The following is a 20634-nucleotide window of genomic DNA, read 5'->3' as shown; positions in this document are numbered from 1 at the left end:
TGCACATTTTCTTCTTTATTAATGACTCCTGAATGACAAGATTTCTCTTAATGTCCACAGTTGCCAAGCTTCGCATAATACATATTTATTGTTTTAATAAAAAGAAATGAAGATACAGGGTTTGTTAAGGTCAAGAAAGAGTTAGAAACATTAGGGGAAGGGTTTCATCCTAAGGGTTAAAATGACAAAAATGGCCATGCGGTTCACTTTCTGGAGGATGTGGGTGCATCCGCCCAAAAACAGGATGGTAGACCTGGGGGTGCCCCAGGTTAGAGGCAGTGTAAGACAGACACAGGACACAGCCCCATGTCAAGGGACCTCCAGGCCCACACAAGCTAGAGCAGAGTCCATTGCCTTGGCCTGTAATCTTCTGGTTCCTAGCAGCAGGGAGAAAGTTTGAGCCTTCTTAGTGAAGGAGTTTCTTGAGCACTAGAAGTAGAAAGCGGTATTGATTTTCCAGTGCTTGGATGCTCTAAGACCATGACTGCCAGGCAGACTCTGCAGGAACCACTCCTCGCCTGGAGTGCCCCCTGCTTGTTCTGCACGGTCACTCCTCAAGGCTGCCCAAACTACCCTTGCTGCTGAGAACCTAGTGAGAGGCCTTGCCTTTGGCCACCTGAGAAAGTCACCCCCCAGCCCCCATTCAGAGAGTAGGACAGAAGTACCTTGGACTGGCACAGCTTTGAGTCTGGCCGTTCTGCTTCCCCTGACCCAGTTCTGCATTTGTTCCCTGAACTACTACAGTGGCCACCAGGCTCCCTAGCACTCAAGCCTGAGAAAAGGACAAGTTCTGCTTATCCTCAAGGAAGTATCACTGTGGGTTGGGAGGGTATGTGGGGGTGTTCGAATTGTTGATATAGATAAATATATATGTCTATCCTGTTTATTTTCCTAAGCAACTTAAGACAGCCGAGAAGAAAGAACACATAGTGGAGTTAGTTTCTATCATGATCCCCTAAATCAGTTAGTTCACTTCCAAGACCTGTGGAAAACAGACCCTAAGCAGGTACAGAGTAAGATCCCAGCAGTGGTTAGAGCTGGCTGAGGGCAAATCAGAGTGAAGATGCATTGTGTGAAGTCAGGGTGGGTTATAGGCGTGGGGGAGCGGATCAGGGTCAGATGAGACAGGGTGGAGATATAACTGGAAGGAGGGAGATGGAGAAATGAGATTAGGGTTCATAAAATCCCACAGGGAGCAGGCTAAAGTGAGAATTACTCTGGTGGGGGGGGGGGGTCAGGGTGGAGTCCGAAAGGTGCAGGCACTCCCTCTTGGTGATGGTGTTGAGAGCCTCCCTGACTGTTGCCCCACCTCTGTGTCTCCTGAGTACATTTATGCAGTGTGTGACATGGACAGTATAGGCGTGTGGCCTGTCTAGTGAATGCACGTGTGTGTTCACTTGTGAATGTGGCACATGGGAGCACATTTTAGACCCTGTTGGTGCACACGTGTTCTTCTTTCTTAAAATTATAAAATGGATCAAGAATTCTGCTCCAGAACATAAGCGGCCCGCAAAGGTCTGACTGAAGGTGGAACCCCACAGCTGCTCAGTATTGTTACATTTCTAGGCTGTTTATTGAAGCCAAAGGCCTGCTGCAGCAAGGCCAAGAGGTGCCCTCTGGCCCTTGATGGCTTTAGAGGGTTAATTCCCAATCATTGGCTGTGGGGAAGGCAGCAGCTGGTGAAGAGCTGAAGTACCTGGCTCTGGAACTTTCTGCTCATCACCTTACCCTGCAGCTCTCAGGCTGTGATGGGGGGCGGGGATCTTGATTGTCAACTAGACTGGATCTAAAATCAACTAAGAGGCAGCCTTCGGTGGGGCTCTGTGAGGACATTTCCAGGAAGGATTGACTAAGGAGTGGAGAACCTCCCCTAGAGAAGGCAGCACCCCTGCCAGTGGCTCAGATATAGCCAGAGGTCCTTGGTGAAAGCAGAGTTGCTTGCTCGTCTTGCTGCTGACATCAAACCTTGCCTCTTTGGCCTTCCATGTAGATGGAAGATCAGCAGATTTTCAGGAATCCCCTAGGCCTTCATGCTTGGATCTTCTGTGTGTAGCTGAATAGAGTCCCTGCTGGCAGCAACGGGTTCCCATCACTAACAACTCCACGTCTGGGTCACCAAGGAGCAAAGGACCTTTACAGTTTTCCTGGATGAGGCACAGATAAGCTACATGAGTTTTCAAAATTAGGCAGGTTCTGTCCAGGCTGTCCCACCACCCATTCTGACCCCACACTTTGCTGTGTAGCCACTCCTTGACATATTTTGCAGGTGTCAGATGTTGCGGGGCCTCTGTGGGCTCAGTTTCTGTGGATTTGAACACTAAGAAAGCTCTTAACAGGGCTGGTCATGTAGCCCAGCTGGAAAAATACTTAGCAAACATCAAGCCCTAGATTCAGTGCCCAGAGCCTGGAGGCAGGAGAATCAGAAGTACAGGATTATTCTTGGCTACACGGTGGGTTCAAGGCCAGTGTGGGATGCATAAGACCCAGTCTTAAAAATAAAGTAAAATAAATGGCTATTGTGCCACCGCTGTGACTTAAGTGCTTTCTGGAACAACTGAAGGTTTGACCCTGCTGTGCAGCCTCCTGGGACCCTAGGCAAATCATTCAACCTTTTCTGAGCTTCTGACTGTCTGTTGAAGAGGTTTGGTAATAGCACTGACTGCTTGACATTGTTACAAGGATTAAATTAAACCCTCAAATTTGTTTCATACAGTGTATGACATTGATTGGACCACTGAATAATGATAATTATATAGGCAGTCTTCTGAATCTACAAGGTCCAAATCTGCAGATTCAACCAATGATGGGTGGAAAATGCTTGGGGGAAAAAAGCAAAAACACAAACCAACTACGTCTGTACTGAACAAACACAATCTTAATTTCCTTACATTGCTCCCTAAACAATACAGAACAACTATTTACCTAGCATCTACATTGGCTCATGTGTTATAAATAGTGTAGAGATGATTTAAAGCATTTGGGGGGATGTTTGCGGGCTATGCGCAAACATTGTACCATTTCACCAAGGGACTTCAGCCTCTGGAATTCTGACATGTGCTCTAGGCTGCTCTCTATACCTGTGATAGAACATTTGGAGCAAAAGCACACTGAGAAGGAAAAAAGGGTTTGATAGGCACAGACCATGATAGAAGGAAGTCATATCAGCACAAATCCGGAGGCAGGAACTGAAGCAGAGGCCACAGAAGAGTGCTGCTTACTGGCTTGCTCCCCATGGCTTGCTCAGCCTGCTTTCTTACAGCAAGAAGGACTACTGCTCACGGTGGATACCACCCACAGTGACACATCAACCATCAATCAAGAAGATGACCTTCTGATGAGACCTGATAGACTAGGGTCAATGGAAGGGGAGAAGGACCTCCCCTATCAGTGGACTTAGAGAGGGGCAAGGAGGAGATGAGGGAGGGAGGGTGAGCTTGGGAGGGAATGAGGGAGGGGGCTACAGCTGAGATACAAAGTGAATAAACTGTAATTAATATAAAAAAATAAATATTTAGTTAAAAAAAGGAAAATGACAGATTTGCCTAGAGGCCAAATGGGGGGCATTTTCTCAGTTGAAATTCCCTTTCCCAGATGTCTCTAGCTTGTTTCAGGTTGACAAAAACAAAACAAACAAACAAACAAAAACAAACATCAACATAGTATCCACAGGGGTGGAAGAGAAAGGCCCTGGAACTAATTTGTATAAGAGTAACTGTAATGACAGCTGGTGTTGTGTCATGCCTTGTCCTGTTTTAGTAATATAAGTATGTGTGTGTTTTATGTATATGTATACACACACGTATAAAATATATGTCAATCCATTTCATCCTTATTATTGCAAGGTAGGACCTATTCTTTTTTAAAAAGTTCTCTCTCTCTCTGTGTGTGTGTGTGTGTGTGTGTGTGTAGGTACCCTCAGAGACCAGAGGTGTTAGATCCCTTGGAGTTACAAGTGGTTGTGAGCTACCTGACATTGGTGCTGGGAACTGAACTCAGGTCTTCTGGAAGAGCAGCAAGCACTCAACTCCTGATCCATCTTTCCAGCCCTAGTCTAGTCCTATTCTCTTGTTTGTTTGTTTGTTTGTTTATTGCTTTTCTGCGACAGAGTTTCTATGTAAAGCCATGGCTGTCATGTCACTCTGTGGACCAGGCTGGCCTTGAATCAGAGATCCACTTGCTTCTGTCTGCCAAGCACTGGGCTAAAGGTGTGCACTACCACAGCCTGGCCTAATGTTTGGGTTTTTTGTTTGTTTGTTTTGAGACATGGTTTCTCTGTGTAGCCTTGGCTGTCCTAGTACTTGCTCTCTTGGTCCTTTTTCTTTCTTTCTTTCTTTCTTTCTTTCTTTCTTTCTTTCTTTCTTTCTTTCTTTCTTTTATTTGACCTAGAATCCTTACTTACTTTTTTAATTTTTTTTAATTTTTAATGTTAATTTTTATTAATTATACCTTATTCACTTTGTATCCCCCATAAGCCCCACCCTCCTCCCCTCCCGATCCCACCCTCCTACCTCCTTCTTCACGAATGCTCCTCTCCAAGTCCACTGATAGGGGAAGTCCTCCTCTCCTTCCTTCTGATCTTAGTCTATCAGATCTCATCAGGAGTGGCTGCATTGTCATCTTCTTTGCCCTGGTAAGGCTGCTCCCCACTCAGGGGGAGGTGATCAAAGAGCAGGCCAATCAGATTATACACAATAAGGACATTTGCTCAACCATGTTTGTAGCAGCCTTATTTGTAATAGCCAGAAGCTGGAAACAGCCCAGATGCCCCTCAACTGAAGAATGGATGCAGAAATTGTGGTACATCTACACAATGGAATACTACTCAGCAATGAAAAATAAGGAAATCATGAAATTTGTAGGTAAATGGTAGGACCTGGAAAGGAACATCCTGAGTGAGCTGTCCCAGAAGCAGAAAGACACACACATGGTATATACTCACTCATATAGACATGTAATATAGGATAAACCTACTAAAATATGTACATCTAAAGAAACTAATCAAGAGAGAGGACCCTGACTAAAATGCTCAATCCCCATCCTGAAAGGCGAAAAGGAAGGACATCAGAAGAAGAAGAAAACAGGAAACAAGCTAGAAACTCAACACAGTGGGCCTCTGAAAGGCTCTGCCCTGCAGACTATCAAAGCAGGAACTTATGGCCAACTGTTGAGCAGTGTGCATGGAATCTTATGTAAGAAGTGGGAAATAGTAAGATCTGGAGAGGACAGAAGCTCCACAAGGAGAGCAACAGAACCAGAAATTTGAACACATGGGTCTCCCCAGAAACTCATACTCCAACCAAGTACCATACATGGAGATAACCTAGAACCCCTGCACACATGTAGCCCATGGCAGTTTAGTGTCCAAGTGGGTTTCATAGTAATGGGGAGAGGGACTGCCTTTTTTTTTTTTTTTTTTTTTTTTAATGTATACAGTGTTTTGCCTGCATGTATGCTTCAGGCCAGAAGAGGGCACCAGATCTCATTATAGATGGTTGTGAGCCACCATATGATTTGCTAGGAACTGAACTCAGGACCTTTGGAAAAGTAGCCAGTGCTCTTAACTTCTGAGCCATCTCTCCAACCCCACATGGTCCTATTCTTAAATACCCATTTTATAGATAGGAAGCCAAGAGCCAACAACATTAAGAATAAATCTGAATTCATGGAACTGGTAAATGGAGAACCAGGCTCATAACCATAGGTTGTTTGGGATTTAATTAATTAATTAATTAATTAATTAATTAATTTTTGCTGGGCTTGGTGGTGGGCACCTGTAATCACAGGACTCAGGAAGAAGAGAAAGGTTCCAGCAGTCAGGACTCCCCTAGTAAGAAGTAGGCATTCTGTGAGGTATACCCTTTACTTTCTCCCAGAACTCATGAGGCAGAGGCAGGTGGCTCTCTGTGGAGGCTAGCCTGGACTACAGAGTGAGTACCAGGACAGTCAGGGCTACACATTCTCCTTGCTCAGAACTCAGAGCAAGAAAAATGCAAACCTTTATCACAATGTGGGATGGTTAGGGAAAAGCCCAAGTGCACGCTTCCAAGGGGAGAGTAGGAGACAGTGGATGTGAGCCCCTTTCAGGGTCCCAGTTGACCTGTGTTCTGGTTAAACTCCAGTGACAGGGAACTAGAGCCTTCTGGAGAAACAGCAACAATGCAATTTGTCCGCCTGATGTCCAATCTACTTTGCTGCTGTTACCTTCTCCGATCTGACAGGGTCCCTTGCAACCTCTCAAGGCTTCTAAGATCCTCCTGTTGCTTCCTGGGATCGGTGGCTCTCCTCCTCCACCACCAATTCAAGACCTTCTGTCTTTTACTAGACCTCCTCAATGGGGTCATTCTTACAACAGGAGCTTGAAACAGGAACACACAGGGCCCTGAAGACAGCAGTCCACTGGAGTCAGAAATTCTGCAAGCTGGTCATCAAATGTTTAAGTCCTTAAATAAGTTACTGTGGCAGTATAACACCAAGGAAACTGGCAAACCAAGGCTGTCCCTCCTGGAGGGTTGGTTTAGTAATGTCCCACTGCCAGAGGAGGCCCACTGCCCGTGAACTAGATGCACAAGTTGCTATGCATGTGTATGTATGCATGCATGCATACCTTTAAGTGTGTCATGTGCATATGTGTACATACAAATTTGCTCGTGTGACTTTTTCTGTATGGATCTGTACCTGCGTATGTGTTCTAGCAAGGAGCTGTACATAGAGAGTGTGTCCACGACTGCAAAGACTCATAGCACCCACACACAAAGGTCTTAACACATATTTTAACTTTTAAGGGTTTGGGTAGTTGTACAGATAAATCAGTTTGTCCAGTAGCTACTTGCTCTGTTTGGCCATTCTGTTCTGATGATATTTATTTATTTATCTATGTGGAGCTGGAGATGAAATTTAGGACCTTAGACATGGTAGACAAGCACCCCACCATTGAATCATATTTTCAGTCCCATGATGTGTGTGTGTGTGTGTGTGTGTGTGTGTGTTTTGAGATAGTTTTGCTATGAAGCCCAGACAGGCCTTGGAAGATGGCTATGCTGTCTACTATCCTCACCACTATACCACCAATGCAGATCCAAACTGGCCTTGAACTAGTGATCAGCCTTTTGAGTGCTGAGATGACAGGCATGTACTACCACACTTGGTTATTATTTTTGTTTTTAACTTAGCAGTCACAGGGAACAAAGTTTGGTTCCTTTGGAAAGTCTTAAGTAGGAAGCAGAAAGGAAAATGAGACTCCTGGAAGTTAGTTAGGGGATAATCTAAGCTCCCAAATCCAAAGCTGATCAATGGGAAGGTGGGGATGGACTGGTTACTATGGCAACAAGCTTTTCTGCTTACTAGAAGAGCAGGGGAGATGGCAGAACTCAGTCAGGCCTGGCACAGGGAAAGACTGAAAAATTTTCTCTAGATCAAAACAGGTCAACAGACACAGCTGGAGTGCTCAACCCTGGGAGGGCTGAGGGACTGGCCATTTCCCAGCATAAGAAAAGGCCTTGGTTGTGTTGTGTATTTGGCACTTTTGTTGTCTATATAAGGAAGAGACAAAAGGCTGAGATGCCCCCATACCTTGGGTACCCAACCCTGCTCCGAGTGCAGGATACTCTGCTCTGTACTTCATGCTCTGAGTGCATGAACTCAGAAATCCAGCCTCCTCATCTACCATCTTTCCCAAGAACCTTGGAGGGAAGCAATTTGTTGCTGTGGCCCTGTAAGAGTCCAAGTCTCTACCTGTAGAGGACAGGGACCAAGAAAGGGTGTAGAGAAATTTTAATCCAGAAACATGGCTGCTGTGCAAGGGATCACATACAAAGACCTGTGATCCAGCTGGAATGTAGACATGCCACACACTTTTAATCCCTCTGTCTGGAATATGGACACCTTTTATACACACCTTTAATCCCAAACAATGAAGGTAATATTAGTTTATAGAAGGAAGCACTGGTTTTTGAAAGTGATGTCTAACTGAGGGGCAGACAAAGTGACAAATCAGAGAAAGATTTGACAGAAGAAGCCAGATATAGAAGATGCCCAATTCTCACTAGAAGAGACAGGAAAAAAGGTCTTAGGAGAGCAGCTGGGGGGGGGGCACGTTTTATTGGAACAGTTGTACAAAGACAGATTACAGAGAGAGAACAAGCTAGACACAGGTGAAGACAGAATGAGCTAGAGAATGAGAAGGAGCCAGAAGATTAGAACATATTGCCAAAATTAATAATTAGTACGAAGCCAAACAGAGCAATTTAGTCAGAAGCTGAGAGAAGCCAATTTGAATCAGTCAGTTTGGAGAGAAGTTTGAGCCAGAACAGCTGAGTTGAACCAGCCAGCCAGAGTTCAGAAAGAGCTAGAAAGGGTGAGCTTATTCAGCAGGCTCAGAGACTGAGAACATTCTAGGCCTACATTAGATTGTATGGAGGCTAGAAGCTTCCAGGACAATTAACTCTGGTGGATAAAAGTTGCTTTTACAGTAAGGACCCTAGGCCGGGTCCTTTAAACCCTTTAAACTCTTGCTAGTAAGTCCTTCTTGGGAACGCTCAGAGAAACTAGCTGTAAATTTCCTGAGAAAGAAGCAAACCCCCAGCTGGAGCCACCCTCCAGTCTGCACATATGGTCCTCAACACTGTTGGAGTGGTTTTGGCTCTGCCTCCATCAATGAGCACCCCGAACTCAGCATCACCTGTACTGTATCCACAGAGACAGGCTCTCAAGAGGGGCAACTCCAGGGAGCTCAAGATAGAAGATCAACTTCTATTGTCTGCTCTTGGTGAATGATGCTATGGGAGGGTCCCCCAGAGGTTACTCAGATTTTTGGGGAACAAAGAAGCAGTAATGAAGGCATGTATCCTGAGCTTTGGTGTTACTTGCTTTGTAGGTTTTTTCCTGTGTGTGTTGTGTATGAATGTCTGTATGAGGGTGTGTATGTTTGTGTGAACTCATGTGAAGGTTGGAGGAGGACATCAGGTGTCCTGCTCTATCATTTTCCACCTTAAGACCTTTCTCTAAGAGTCTCTCACTGAATTTGGAGGAAGGCTTGGAAAACCTTCTATCTCTGAGGCTGGGGTTACAGGCCCCGGTGGTCTTTTTACATGAGTGCTGGGATATGAACTCAGGTCCTTGTGTCTCTTACCTACTGAGCCATCTCTCCAGATCATTGCTTTTAAACATTGGCAAAACATGGAAGAGCAGCAGCCTTCCAAGGGCAGTTTGGTTAATGATCCTTAGGACACCGTAGGTTTGTGTCCTGGGACACAGGTTTACATACAGGAACATGCTCTGTAAGAGGTTCTCAGGAGACTCTCCTATACCCTGTTTGTGCACAAATAGCCTAGCGGTCAGAGGAAACTGAGGCAGGCAGGTTTTTTTAATGTCCTTGTTTTTACTCCACTCAAATTCCCCTGCTTGAATTACTGGCCTTAAGGCCTGCCCCTGTGCCCCATGTTTGGCTAAGCCCTCCCACACTGGGCAGAAGCCACTGCTTCTCTCCCCTCAGGGGTGCCTTCACAGGGAGTGGCTCCAGCTGGGGATGTTCCCAGGAGCACCTGGTCCACTGATACCTCAGCCAGCTACGAATGGGAAAAGGCCTGTGGAGTGCATTGAGGACGTGTTCTGAGCTTTCCATCTTCCCTCTCACAGCCAGGATTTAAAAACTCCAGAAAGAGAAGCTGGGTGCGGTGGCGCACTATACTCCCGTACTATAGAGCGAGGCAGGGCAGGCCGAGTGCTGTGAACTTGAGGCCAGCCTGGTCTACAAATCGAGGCCAGGACAGCCAAGGCTACACAGAGAAACCTTGTCTCGAAAGACAAAAAGAAAAGAACAAAAACCCAAACCCCTACAATTAAGGAGATCCCTGAGATAGAGAAAGCCAGGGGTCTGCTGGACGAGGTTGCCACCAGGCCTAGACTTGGCATGCTGAAGGGGCAGGAGTACAGGAGTGCCAGACTTGAAGGTCCTGACTCAGCTCTCCTCTGAAAGCCTGTGAACTTTACTTGACCCCTCTGCACCTACAGACCCTGTTCCACCAGCCCATTCCTGACAGGGCTTCCTCCTGTCTGCCTCTACAACTGTGCTGGATTGGAAATGAGCCTATTCCGGAAACCTGTAACCTCTAGGAGGCAGCAGAGAGCACAGGCTGAACTGCCAAGCAGCTGTTGGGCATTTATTTCCGCCCTGCAGTGCTGGGTGCCAGGGGACAGCCCATAGGCCTCTCTGGGCCACTGATTCTCCTTCTTATTGGGACAATGACGCACAGTCCTGTCTCGGTCGGACGGCAGATGGGGAGAATCTTCTGAGAATCTTGAGAAGGGGTGGGGAAGAAGGTAGGCAGGAAAAAAAAAAAAAAAAAGAGGGAGGCCCAGCCCTGTGTGTGTGTGTGTGTGTGTGTGTGTGAGAGAGAGAGAGAGAGAGAGAGAGAGAGAGAGAGAGAGAGAGAGAGAGAGAGAGAGAGAGAGAGAGAGAGAGAGAGAGAGAGAGAGAGAGAGAGAGAGAGAGAGAGAGAGAGAGAGAGAGAGAGCGCAGAGTTTCACAGGAGGCCAGCACCATAGCCCGGCCTGGACAGCACAGTGGCTGTTGTGAGGGTACCAGCCTTGAACTCTGGGACCTGATCATCAACCCTGGCTCTGTACTAGGAGGAGGAGCCCAGCATCCAGGGGCCTCGCATGCCAAGAGCCACTTTTGTACTCCTGCCCCCCCACCCCCATCTGCCTGACTTTACCACTAATAGGTTTAGGATTTCTCTTCGTAAAGAAATACAACCTAGCATGTGGGGGCTGGGATCCCCAGCCCACCCAGATTTTATGCCCCACCCAGGTCTCCCCTGGGAGGGTTGGAGTTGGGCTCTGCTCTCCCCAAGAGGGCTGGGAAGTAGAAGAAGCTGGAGGGCCCCATTCTGGCCTCTGACAAGCTTCATCGGGACGCCCGGAGGGGTTTATTTGGATTTTTTTAATTATCATTTTTTACTTTTTTTTTTCCTCCTCATGAAAAAGTTTTAATATACACAGTAAATTAAGCCCAGAAAAAAAAGGAGGGGGGCACATTTCATCTTTAATCTATTTACTTCTGAATATTTAACATACAATTCTGGCACCAATCACCAAATTTAACTGGAAAATTACTCACTAATCTGTTTGCTTATTTGGAATAATTGGGTCGGCTGCCAGCGCGAGGATTTCCCCCCCTGTTTAATATCTCAGTTAGTAGTCCAATTTCAGCTTGGCGGCATAATTACTCTGACAGAGCTGTAGCCACGGGGCCTGTGAGTGGGGCTGCTTTTAAACCGTAAATTATGAAGGATTAGCATTTATGAATTTTAAATCAGGACTGGGGTAGGAGACACTAAAGCTGCTTAACGCTGGGGAACAGCAGCCTCCACTCAGCTGCATCTGCCGTAACCCTTCCGCTCCCAGGACGTCTGAATGATGGGGAGCCTGGAGTGGTGACCCGGTGGAGCACAGCGATCTGCAGGGTGGGACACCTAGGGCCGGAGAGGAGTGATGAGGTAGTGATGGAGCTCCTGAGGGCTGACTGACATAATGAGAAAAGGGCTCAGCCTATGCCATCTACTCCTGTAGGTAGCAACAAGGTTTTACTCTTCATTGTCCTCAGGAGAGGCTAGGAGTGACAACCCAGGACCTGAGGTCAATCCCTGCATTCCCTTGCCTCCACATAGACCTCCAACCTGTGGTAGGGTGGGCTTCTCTTCTTGAAATTCTTCTGCTAGCTGGTGTTAGTTTCTGGTCTACTAGTTCTGGGTGACAAGAGGACCGTCTATGCCTTCCATAGCCTGTCGTGGCAGTTTTAACCACCCCTCCTTCTCTTTCTCCTTCCACATATGCCCCTTTCTGACACCTGGTGGCATGTACCCAGCTGTGAAACTAGACCTAGTTAGTCTGAAACTGAGCCAAATCTTTGGATAGCTGTGTGACCTTAGATAAATTACCTCATCTTGCTGAGTCTCCATCCTAGCTTAATGGATACAGTAGTGCCTACCTGTGGGACTGCCAGCAGACTTGTGGGAAATTCCACAGGTGGGGCTTGGGGCTTTGTGACTGGCACATGTAAGCATGGATTCAGTTGACACAACACCTTTTGAGGTCTTCATCCAGAATGGGAATCAATGTGCTGTATACACTGCCCTCTTCTTGTCCCTCATTCATTCGAGAGGAAACCTCAGTGGGGGCCCCAAGTCTCCACAGGCTCGAAGGGGTTCCTCGGTGGGGGTCTGCCTCTCTGCCACTTGACCTGGTGGGGGCAGTATGTCTCCTGCACAGGTCAGTTGGGCTTGAACCAGTAGGATGACCTTGAGCAAGCTGTATGACTTTCTTGGGCCTCGCCTTCCTTGCTTTGAGAACTTGGAATGCCAGCAGAAGCATCCCACCGCAGTACTGTTGAGAGTTAAACCATTACAGCATCCCAAGTCACCCCTGGGCACAGGAAGTATCAGCTATGCTGGCTATTGATTATCCATACAAGGTCCCCTCAATGGAACCTGCTTATTCTGAGTCTCCAAGGTGACTTTCCTTGGCTTTGGGGAAATCCTTCCCCAACTTGTCAACAAAACCAGAAGGAAAGAGGACAGGACCCAAATGGGTGGGGCTCGATGGAGACCTGTCTGGAATACAGGTCCCACTGTGTCTGAGCTCCAGCAGTCTGCACAGAGACAAGACCTTCTCCTGCCCACATATGGCTTTTAGGACCTTCCTGTTACTTGTAGTTCTGGTAAGGGACCTCTGAGGGACTTGGTAAGGTCACCAGGATCCAGGAGAGAGGCAGAAATGAAAAAAGGCACATTCTCAGCCTCGAGACACCTGCGTGTGAGCCAGCCCTCCTCAGACAGGCCTGGACTTCTGTGCTTGAGGCTTCCAGGCCAGAGCTAGCATAAAGTCAGGCAAGGAAAGGAGAAGAGCCAGTCCAGGGAGTCCAGGGAGAATGGGGAGGCTGAGCTGCTGAATTGAAGGGCCTACTCTCTAAGTTTGTTTGATGAGTTCTCCAAACCTCACCCATGTCTGCTGTCTCTTGTCCTCCCAGCCTCAACTATAATGCTGCTGGATTATGATATATACACAGAGTAACAGGCTGCCATTGCCTTAACTCTCTTCTGGCAGTTCATTTCCCTTTCTGGGCCTCACTGTTGATCATGGGAAGGGCCTGCCTGTGTGTAGGCCTAACATTTGAGTGCACAGACTGCCCCTCCCAAAATGGACTTGGCACACCACTTGCTCTCTACAGAAGTCTCATGGTCCCACCCCAGGACCAGACTGGAAGGAGTTTGACTTCAAGATGTCACTGGATGAATCTGTCTGCCCAACATCATGCTTAACCTCAGGCCTAATGACTAGTTAAACACAGTCCAAGTAGCCCCAGCATGGCTGGCAGTGGGAGCCCTGGAACACATTACAATACATGTGTGCATGTGCTTACACAGTCATACACACACACACACACACACACACACACACACACACACACTCCACTGATGTCCACAAGCCTCACATGCTGTGCTAATGTTTTTTGTTTAAAGATGGCCTCCACAATCATTTTACTCTAGCAAATACATCTTAGGGGGTCTTCCCTTTGCTTCCTTATACCATGTCCCCAGAGGTTCTGGCTCTCCAGGGCCACAGCATTTGGGGGAATAAGCAAAGAAGGCAGGGGGTGGTCTGCGCAGTTACGCATGTGTACATCCATGCCAAGGCGAGGCTGCATTCCCAGTGTCCTCACAAGATTTCTGGCCCTGCTGGTCTCCAACCACGCTACGATGCTTGATGGATGCGAAGTGCCCCGTTTGTGAGTCCTTGCTGGGCTTTGTGATAACTCATTATATTTCTTTCTTTACAAATTGCCCCATTAGCACTCCTGAATTGAATAGAATCATAAAGCCAGGAGCATCCCAGCCTGGGCTGAGCCTGGGCTATGAATTACCTGCAGAGCAAAGGCTGGAAGGCTGCGTTTTGAGGCAGAGGCTACAGGGGCAGATGGCTGAAGTGGGTCCTAAATCCTGCAAGGGAAATGGGTTTGTTTTCTTTAAACTTAAGAGAATAAAAGAGTTCTAACCAAGCCCTGCTGGATTTAAATAGCAAGCTCTGCCTTGCCGTTCATTGGCTTTCAAGCTGGGGGCGCTGATCCCTGTTTGAGGGGTTAAACTCTAACCCCATTAAGCCATTTATGGAAAGCTGACCACAGGGAGGTAGGTAGGGAGCCCCTCTTCCTGCAGCCTCCCTAAACCCCACAGATTCTGAAATTGCTTGTCACTCTCAGTCAGAGGGTTCTAAACAAGTAGGCACTAATCCTCTCTGTTAAGGAGATACTTATTTTGTCTGAAAAACTTCAAAGAGCCCATGACAGACACTCAAAATCAAAATTAGCATTCCAATGAGGATTTAAAAAATAATAATTCTTACAGTGCTGCAAAGGAGAGGGGGAGAGGTGAAGAGACTTGGCCTGGAGGCTGAGGAGGGAAGTGTGGGGGGGAGAGCAGCTTTCATCTCCCACCCCCAGCCCACAAGCAAACCAGGAGCTTTTGGGGTCAGCCCTGTGAGCTGAGATGCTGGAGCCCCCACTCCACCAAGGGGCAAAAGCTGCACCATTGCCCAGGCCCTCCTGGATGAATAGGCAATGGCTGGGGCCCCCAAAGGATGGTACAGATGAGAAGGTCAAGGCTTAGAGGGAGCTCCAGGCTTCTGTGGACTCCTGGTGTCCACCCTCAGGGTGGCTTGTCTGAAGGCCAATGGTGTACTCTGCTCGCAGGGCTTGGAAGAGTGAAGGGATGTCAACAGGTGTCCTGGGACAGCTGAGTGGCAGAGAGCATAGGGCCCACACACCTTGCTAACACACTCCCATGGCAGGGCTTTGGCTGAAGGCAGATTTCAGAGTCCTACCACTCCCCCTGAGTCCTGCACCTACCCTCAGGCTGTTCCTGGCTCTTAGCACAACTATTTCACCCCACCCTGCCCTACCTTCTCACCAGAATCACTGGAATTTTCAGTTTTTTCATGGGATCTTACTCCTCCACATTCTAGATCCCAAGGTCATTAGGAGCTACTGGACCTTGGACAGACTGTTCCTCCCTCCTTCTTGGTTCCTAGCTTCTTCCTTTCTGAAGTTCTTCAGGTGATACAGGGCTTCCTGGCCCCTGCACCAGCTTCCCTAGCTCCTCTGTTGCCTCTTGCTGGGGTTGCCTCAGGTGTCATGGTCCAGGCCAGGGTGATCCTGAGGATGTTTCAGGGATCTGGGTCTCACAGCTTCAGAGAGGAGTTGCTAGGTGAGACAAAGGACAATCTCAGTTAGTGAGCCAGTGAAGTTGTGGAGAGGACAGATGGGCTGAGGGGACCTATCCCAGCCCAGACAACTCTGCTGTCCCTTTTTTAGCCCTAGGATGGGTTGCCAGGCCTTTTCTGTTCTATTAACAGTATGATGGTTTGAATGAGAAATCTTCTCATAAGCTCATTGTATTTGAAAATTTGGTGCTCAGTTGGTGGTGATGTTTGGGGAGATAGCAGAACCTTGAGGAAATGCAGACTTGCTGGAAGAAGCATGTTCCTGGGAGTAAGCTGTGAAGGTTTATAGCCTCACCCTGATTCCTGTTCCTTTTCATAGCTTCCTGTGTGTGGAGCCTCCTGCTCTTGCCACCATGATGTGTCTCCCTCACCATTATTCCAGAGGCTCTCTCTCTAAGACTGTAAACTAAATTAAGCCCCTCTTCCACCCACTTCCTTCCTTCCATCCACCTCTGATGCCTATTCTATTTCCTCTTCAAGCAAGTGTGATTCAAGCATCCTCCCTTGGGCCTATTTGTTACTTAGCTTCTTTGGGTCTGTGGATTGTAGCATGGTTAACCTATACTTTATGTCTAAAATCCACTTATAAGTGAGTACATTCCATGTGTGTCTTTCTGGTTCTGGGTTACCTCACTCAGGATGATCTTTTCTAGTTTCATCCATTTACCTGCAAATTTCATGATGTTGTTGCTTTTAATAGATGAATAATATCCCATTGTATAAATGTAACATATTTTCTTTGTTCATTCTTTGGTTGAGGGACATCTAGGTTGTTTCCAGATTCTGGCTATTACAAATTAAACTGCTTTGAACATAGTTGAGCAAGTGTCCTTGTGGTATGGTGGAACATCTTTTGGGTATGTGCCCAGGAATGGTATAGCTGGGTCTTGAGGTAGAGCTATTTCCAATTTTCTGAGAAACCACCAAATTGATTTCTAAAGTGGTTGTACAAGTTTGCATGCCCATCATCAATGAAGAAGTGTTTCCCTTGCTCCACATCCTCACCAGCATGAGCTGTCACTTGAGTTTTTGATCTTAGCCATTCCGACGGGTGTAAGATGGAATCTCAGAGTCATTTTGATTTGCATTTCCCGGAGGACTAAGGATATTGAACAGTTCTTTAAGTGCTTCTCGGCCATTTGAAATTTCTCTGTTGAGAATTCTGTTCAGCTCTGTACCCCATTTTTTAATGGGTTTGTTTGGTTTGTGGCTGTCTAATTTCCTGAATTTACACACACACACATACCTCATTGGATATTAGCCCTTTGTCAGATGTAGGGTTTGTGAAGACCTTTTCTCAGTCTGTAGGTTGCTGTTTTGTCCTATTGACAGTATTCTTTGACTTACAGAAGTTTTCAGTTTCATGAGGTCCCATTTATTAATTGTTGATCTTAGCACCTGAGTGGTTGGTGTTCTGTTTAGGAAGTTATTTCCTGTGCCAATGAGTTCAAGGCTCTTCCCCACTTTCTCTTCAGTTTAGTGTATCTGGTTTTATGTTGACCACCTCCTACTTCCTACACCATCTAAGGAAGCCATCATGTCATGAAAGCATTGATGGGATGTGTCACAGGACTGATCCACCGATAAAGTCATAGATTACACCCCAAAAGTTTCCCCTCAGAACGCTACTTGACTGGGTGACCCAGAGTTACTTGGTATCCAAGTTATAACATGATCCTTATACCTTCTTTTTGCCTTGCTGGGGATAGAATTCAGACACATCCCTGTTTTAGTACAATATCTTACATTCTCTTTTGTATATGTGTAGTTAGGACGTAGGGATGTCGTGGGGATTTTATACTTTCACTTACCTCAATGTCAGCTAGCTGGATTTAACTTCCACAGCTGGGCTGTCATTCGGGCAGAAAGTGGCACAGAGGAAACTGGGAAGGGAAAACATGGAGACACATATGCAACTGGGCTTTGAGATAAAGTCTAATGGTGCCAGCTTCTAGCCCCACCTCTGCCCTGGCAGACCCTTATGGGACCATTGGCACCAAGATAGAAGAGCCCTGAGCTGAGGCTACAGCCCACATGACATGAATGGCCAAACGCATATGACCTCTGCCTATCTGACCCCAGATGTCCTCACCCTCATGCCATGAGGCTAGGGAAGGAGAAGCCATGAAGACGGTAATAGCACCCACTGCGCCAGGCTCCGTGTATATGCTATGGGCAGAGTGCCCGACCTACAGGAGCTTGCAGCTAGAGGGTGTGTCAGCAAAATGTCAGTGTTGAGAGCGCTTTGACTGGGAAAGAAACGGCTGAGGACAGGGTATTTCTTTTGGTTGTGGACTTAAAAGGAAAGCTGGAGTGTCTCATGTAGGTCATCCCCAAACTCTATGCATCTGAGGATGATCTTGAACTCCTGATCCACTTGCTAAGTGCTGAGATATCAGGTGTGTGCCACTATATCTCTCATGGGAAAATGACCACAGAGATATTTGAATTGAGTCTGTGGAGAAAAATAGGGAATCTGCCTAACATGGCTTTTTCTGCAGTAGGGACCCATTCAGATTCTGGAAACTGCCCCAGGACTCTAGCATTTCCTGTCAGGGTAGACAGTCCAGATGAAAGAGTTCCTTAGGCAGCACCAAAATGGATGGCTTAAAGTCTGGCTAGGCTATGCCCCATCTTACTTACTAGCCACATTCTCAGTAAATCCTGTGAGAGAACTGAACCCAGACTTACTGTTCACAAATCCTTGGGCTTCGAAAATGAACTAGGTCTAGTCATGGGCCAGGCCATCCTGGGTCCCGTGGGCCACATCCTGAGTGAGGGAAGAACCTGCTTGCCTCCTGGGCCTTGGTGTATATGCTATAAGGCCCACAGTCTGCACACTGGGCCTAGCTGCCGCTTGTCCCCACCTGGTCACTAAGCTCCGCTGCCAGTAATGAGCATCTCCTGCTCCACAGAAGCTCAGAGGAGGCCTCCTGGCAGTCTGGCCTTGTTCTCATTGTCCCGCTTCAGCCCAAATGCACCAGGCTCAGGCCTCAATCGTGATCAATGGGCCGAGGATGTGCTGACTCGGCACTTTCATCTTTTCTCAAGGCCCGTGTTTGAACTTCTCCGAGCTAACGGCCTTCCCAAACGGGCTTGTCTTCTAAGAAGGCGGCCAATCTCTCTTCCCTTGCTTCCTAAGCAGGCTGATCCTGAGAGTTATTGAGGCACAAAAAGGAGACGTTCAAAGGCAAATCTAAATTACCGTCCTCTTCAAACTGGGGGAAAAGTCTTATTAAGTCGCCTGCGTGTGAATCCCGGCCTATTTCTGTCTGCAGACCTTTCTTCCTTTGTGCCACATAAATGGACACATCTTATTGATTTTCTTTCAACCTGGATCACCTCCATGGCTGTGAATATGGGCAGACAAGTGCCGTTCCTTCCTTCTCTGTGAGGATGAGAAAGAATGGGGGAAGGATAGTCAGAGGGGCCCAGCCTGCTGGGACCCTTCCTCCTCCTCAGCACCTGCTCTATGCCTCCTTCCCACAGGACTCCACAGTGCTGCTTGGGAGCCAGCACTTTCCTCAGAGGAGCCAGGGGGCCTGTAGAGAGGCTTGGGTTGCAGGGACTTGAGGAGCATACAGTCTAGAGAGGAACCTGGAAGTCCCCTCTTCCCCTTCACCTCCAGTGTGTGCTGCACCTCCTCTTCTGTGGCTCACACTTTTCTTGCTGTTCCCAGCCCTAATCTCTTTGCTGAATAACACACACACACACACAAACACACCTATACACACACACTCTTGCACACTCCCACCCAAGATCCAAAGCCCTCTTGAGCATGGCCCCTGGGCTCATTCTCTGTCTGGGCTACTTCAAGTCTCCTCTCAAATGCCAACTACTTGGTGACAGTAACACTAGCCACTCTACTTCAAATCTCCCCACATCCACTGTCCTCCCTAAAGGACCTGCCCTGTTCATCTCAATAGCTCTAATTGCTGTGTTTTCTTGTTTGTACTGTCTGTCTTCCTTACCAGAAAGCTCCATACTGGGTTGGTGTGATGGCTAATCTTTATAATCCTAGTACTTGGGAGGCTGAGGCAGGAGGATTGCTATGAACTGGAGGCCAGCTGGACTACGTAGTGAGTTCCAGGCTAGTCTGGGCTATAGAGTGAGGCTCTGTCTGAAGAAATGGAGAAATCACAAAAGGCCTTCATATCAGCAGGGATCAGCATTGAGTACAAGCAGGGGCTCCATATATAGTTATTTAATGAGTGAGTGACTATGACAGGTCAATCAAGAGATGCTGGTCACTCCAGCATATCAGTCTCCAGGCAGAGGGTGCCACACAGACTGTCTAGAGCGAACTTTCCTAGGCCTGAGGCTTGGCCTGGATATTGACTGTACCCCCTTTCATGTGGGACAGATGGCTTCTAAGTCCAGGACAGTGAACACCGTCTACCAGGGAGATAGCCACTGTGGTGGTATCTCATCCCATGGGACCCAGCTGGCTGGCCAGGAGAGCATCATATAAATGTTTTGATCCTTTAGCTGCCCTCCATAAATCTTGTCCAAGAGGATGAAGTATCTTGTAGAGATCCAGGTACCTGTGGCTGGGGAATTAGGTATGGTGGTTAATGTGCAAAGAGTCCTGCTCCCCAATTACTCCCTACATGACTCTCTTTCCATCTGTAGCACTCCAGTTTCCTGGGTGAAATAGTGAAGGGCTGGGCCTGAAGGTCAATGGCCTTTTTATATGTCCTCCCATTGGTCTGAATCATTTTTGCAAAACAGGGCTATATCTGATTTTTCTCCGGATCCAGTCCAAGGCCTGCCTCCCAGGAAGAAAAAAAAAAAAAAAAGCTTATAGGTGTTTGTTAACTGAATGGATGGACGAACAAAAGAAAGAACCCACAAGTATGAAGCCCATAAAAGAATGGGCTTAGTCCCAGTACCAGTGTGAGGTCCCAGCCGGAGAAACCCTTTGTGGAAACCCAGTGCAGATGTTTGCTGGAGAGGAGAAGACAGACAGATGGAAGCAAGGCCTAGGAATCCTTAAGGGAAAAGAAGCTCATTTCCAAACGGGAAGCTATAGGCTGTGGGAAGACAAAAAAAAAAAAAAAAAAAAAAAAAAAAAAATTCTCAAAATTAAACTAAAGGAGGGGTTTGGGGAGCGATGGGGCTCCGCGGGATTTATTAATGCACGCCTCCGAGTGATTCTTCCTCTTGCAATCTAGCCACTGGGTTAGCACCGACTTCCAAATTATATTTAATTGGACAATTATTCAAACTGAAAAACCTGCACAGGAAACGAAGGCGGTCCTTAATAAACACCTTGTCTGCTCAGCCCCAAACAGGCAAGTCGTTTACTGACCCAAGAGGCACAATTTTGTCTTTGGTAAATTTATTTTGAAGTAATTGCCG

This window comes from Meriones unguiculatus, chromosome 14 (genome assembly GCF_030254825.1).
Source record: "Meriones unguiculatus strain TT.TT164.6M chromosome 14, Bangor_MerUng_6.1, whole genome shotgun sequence".
Lineage (NCBI taxonomy): Eukaryota > Metazoa > Chordata > Mammalia > Rodentia > Muridae > Meriones > Meriones unguiculatus.
The sequence above is the reverse complement of the archived record's forward strand: the minus strand, read 5'-3'. Positions refer to the sequence as shown.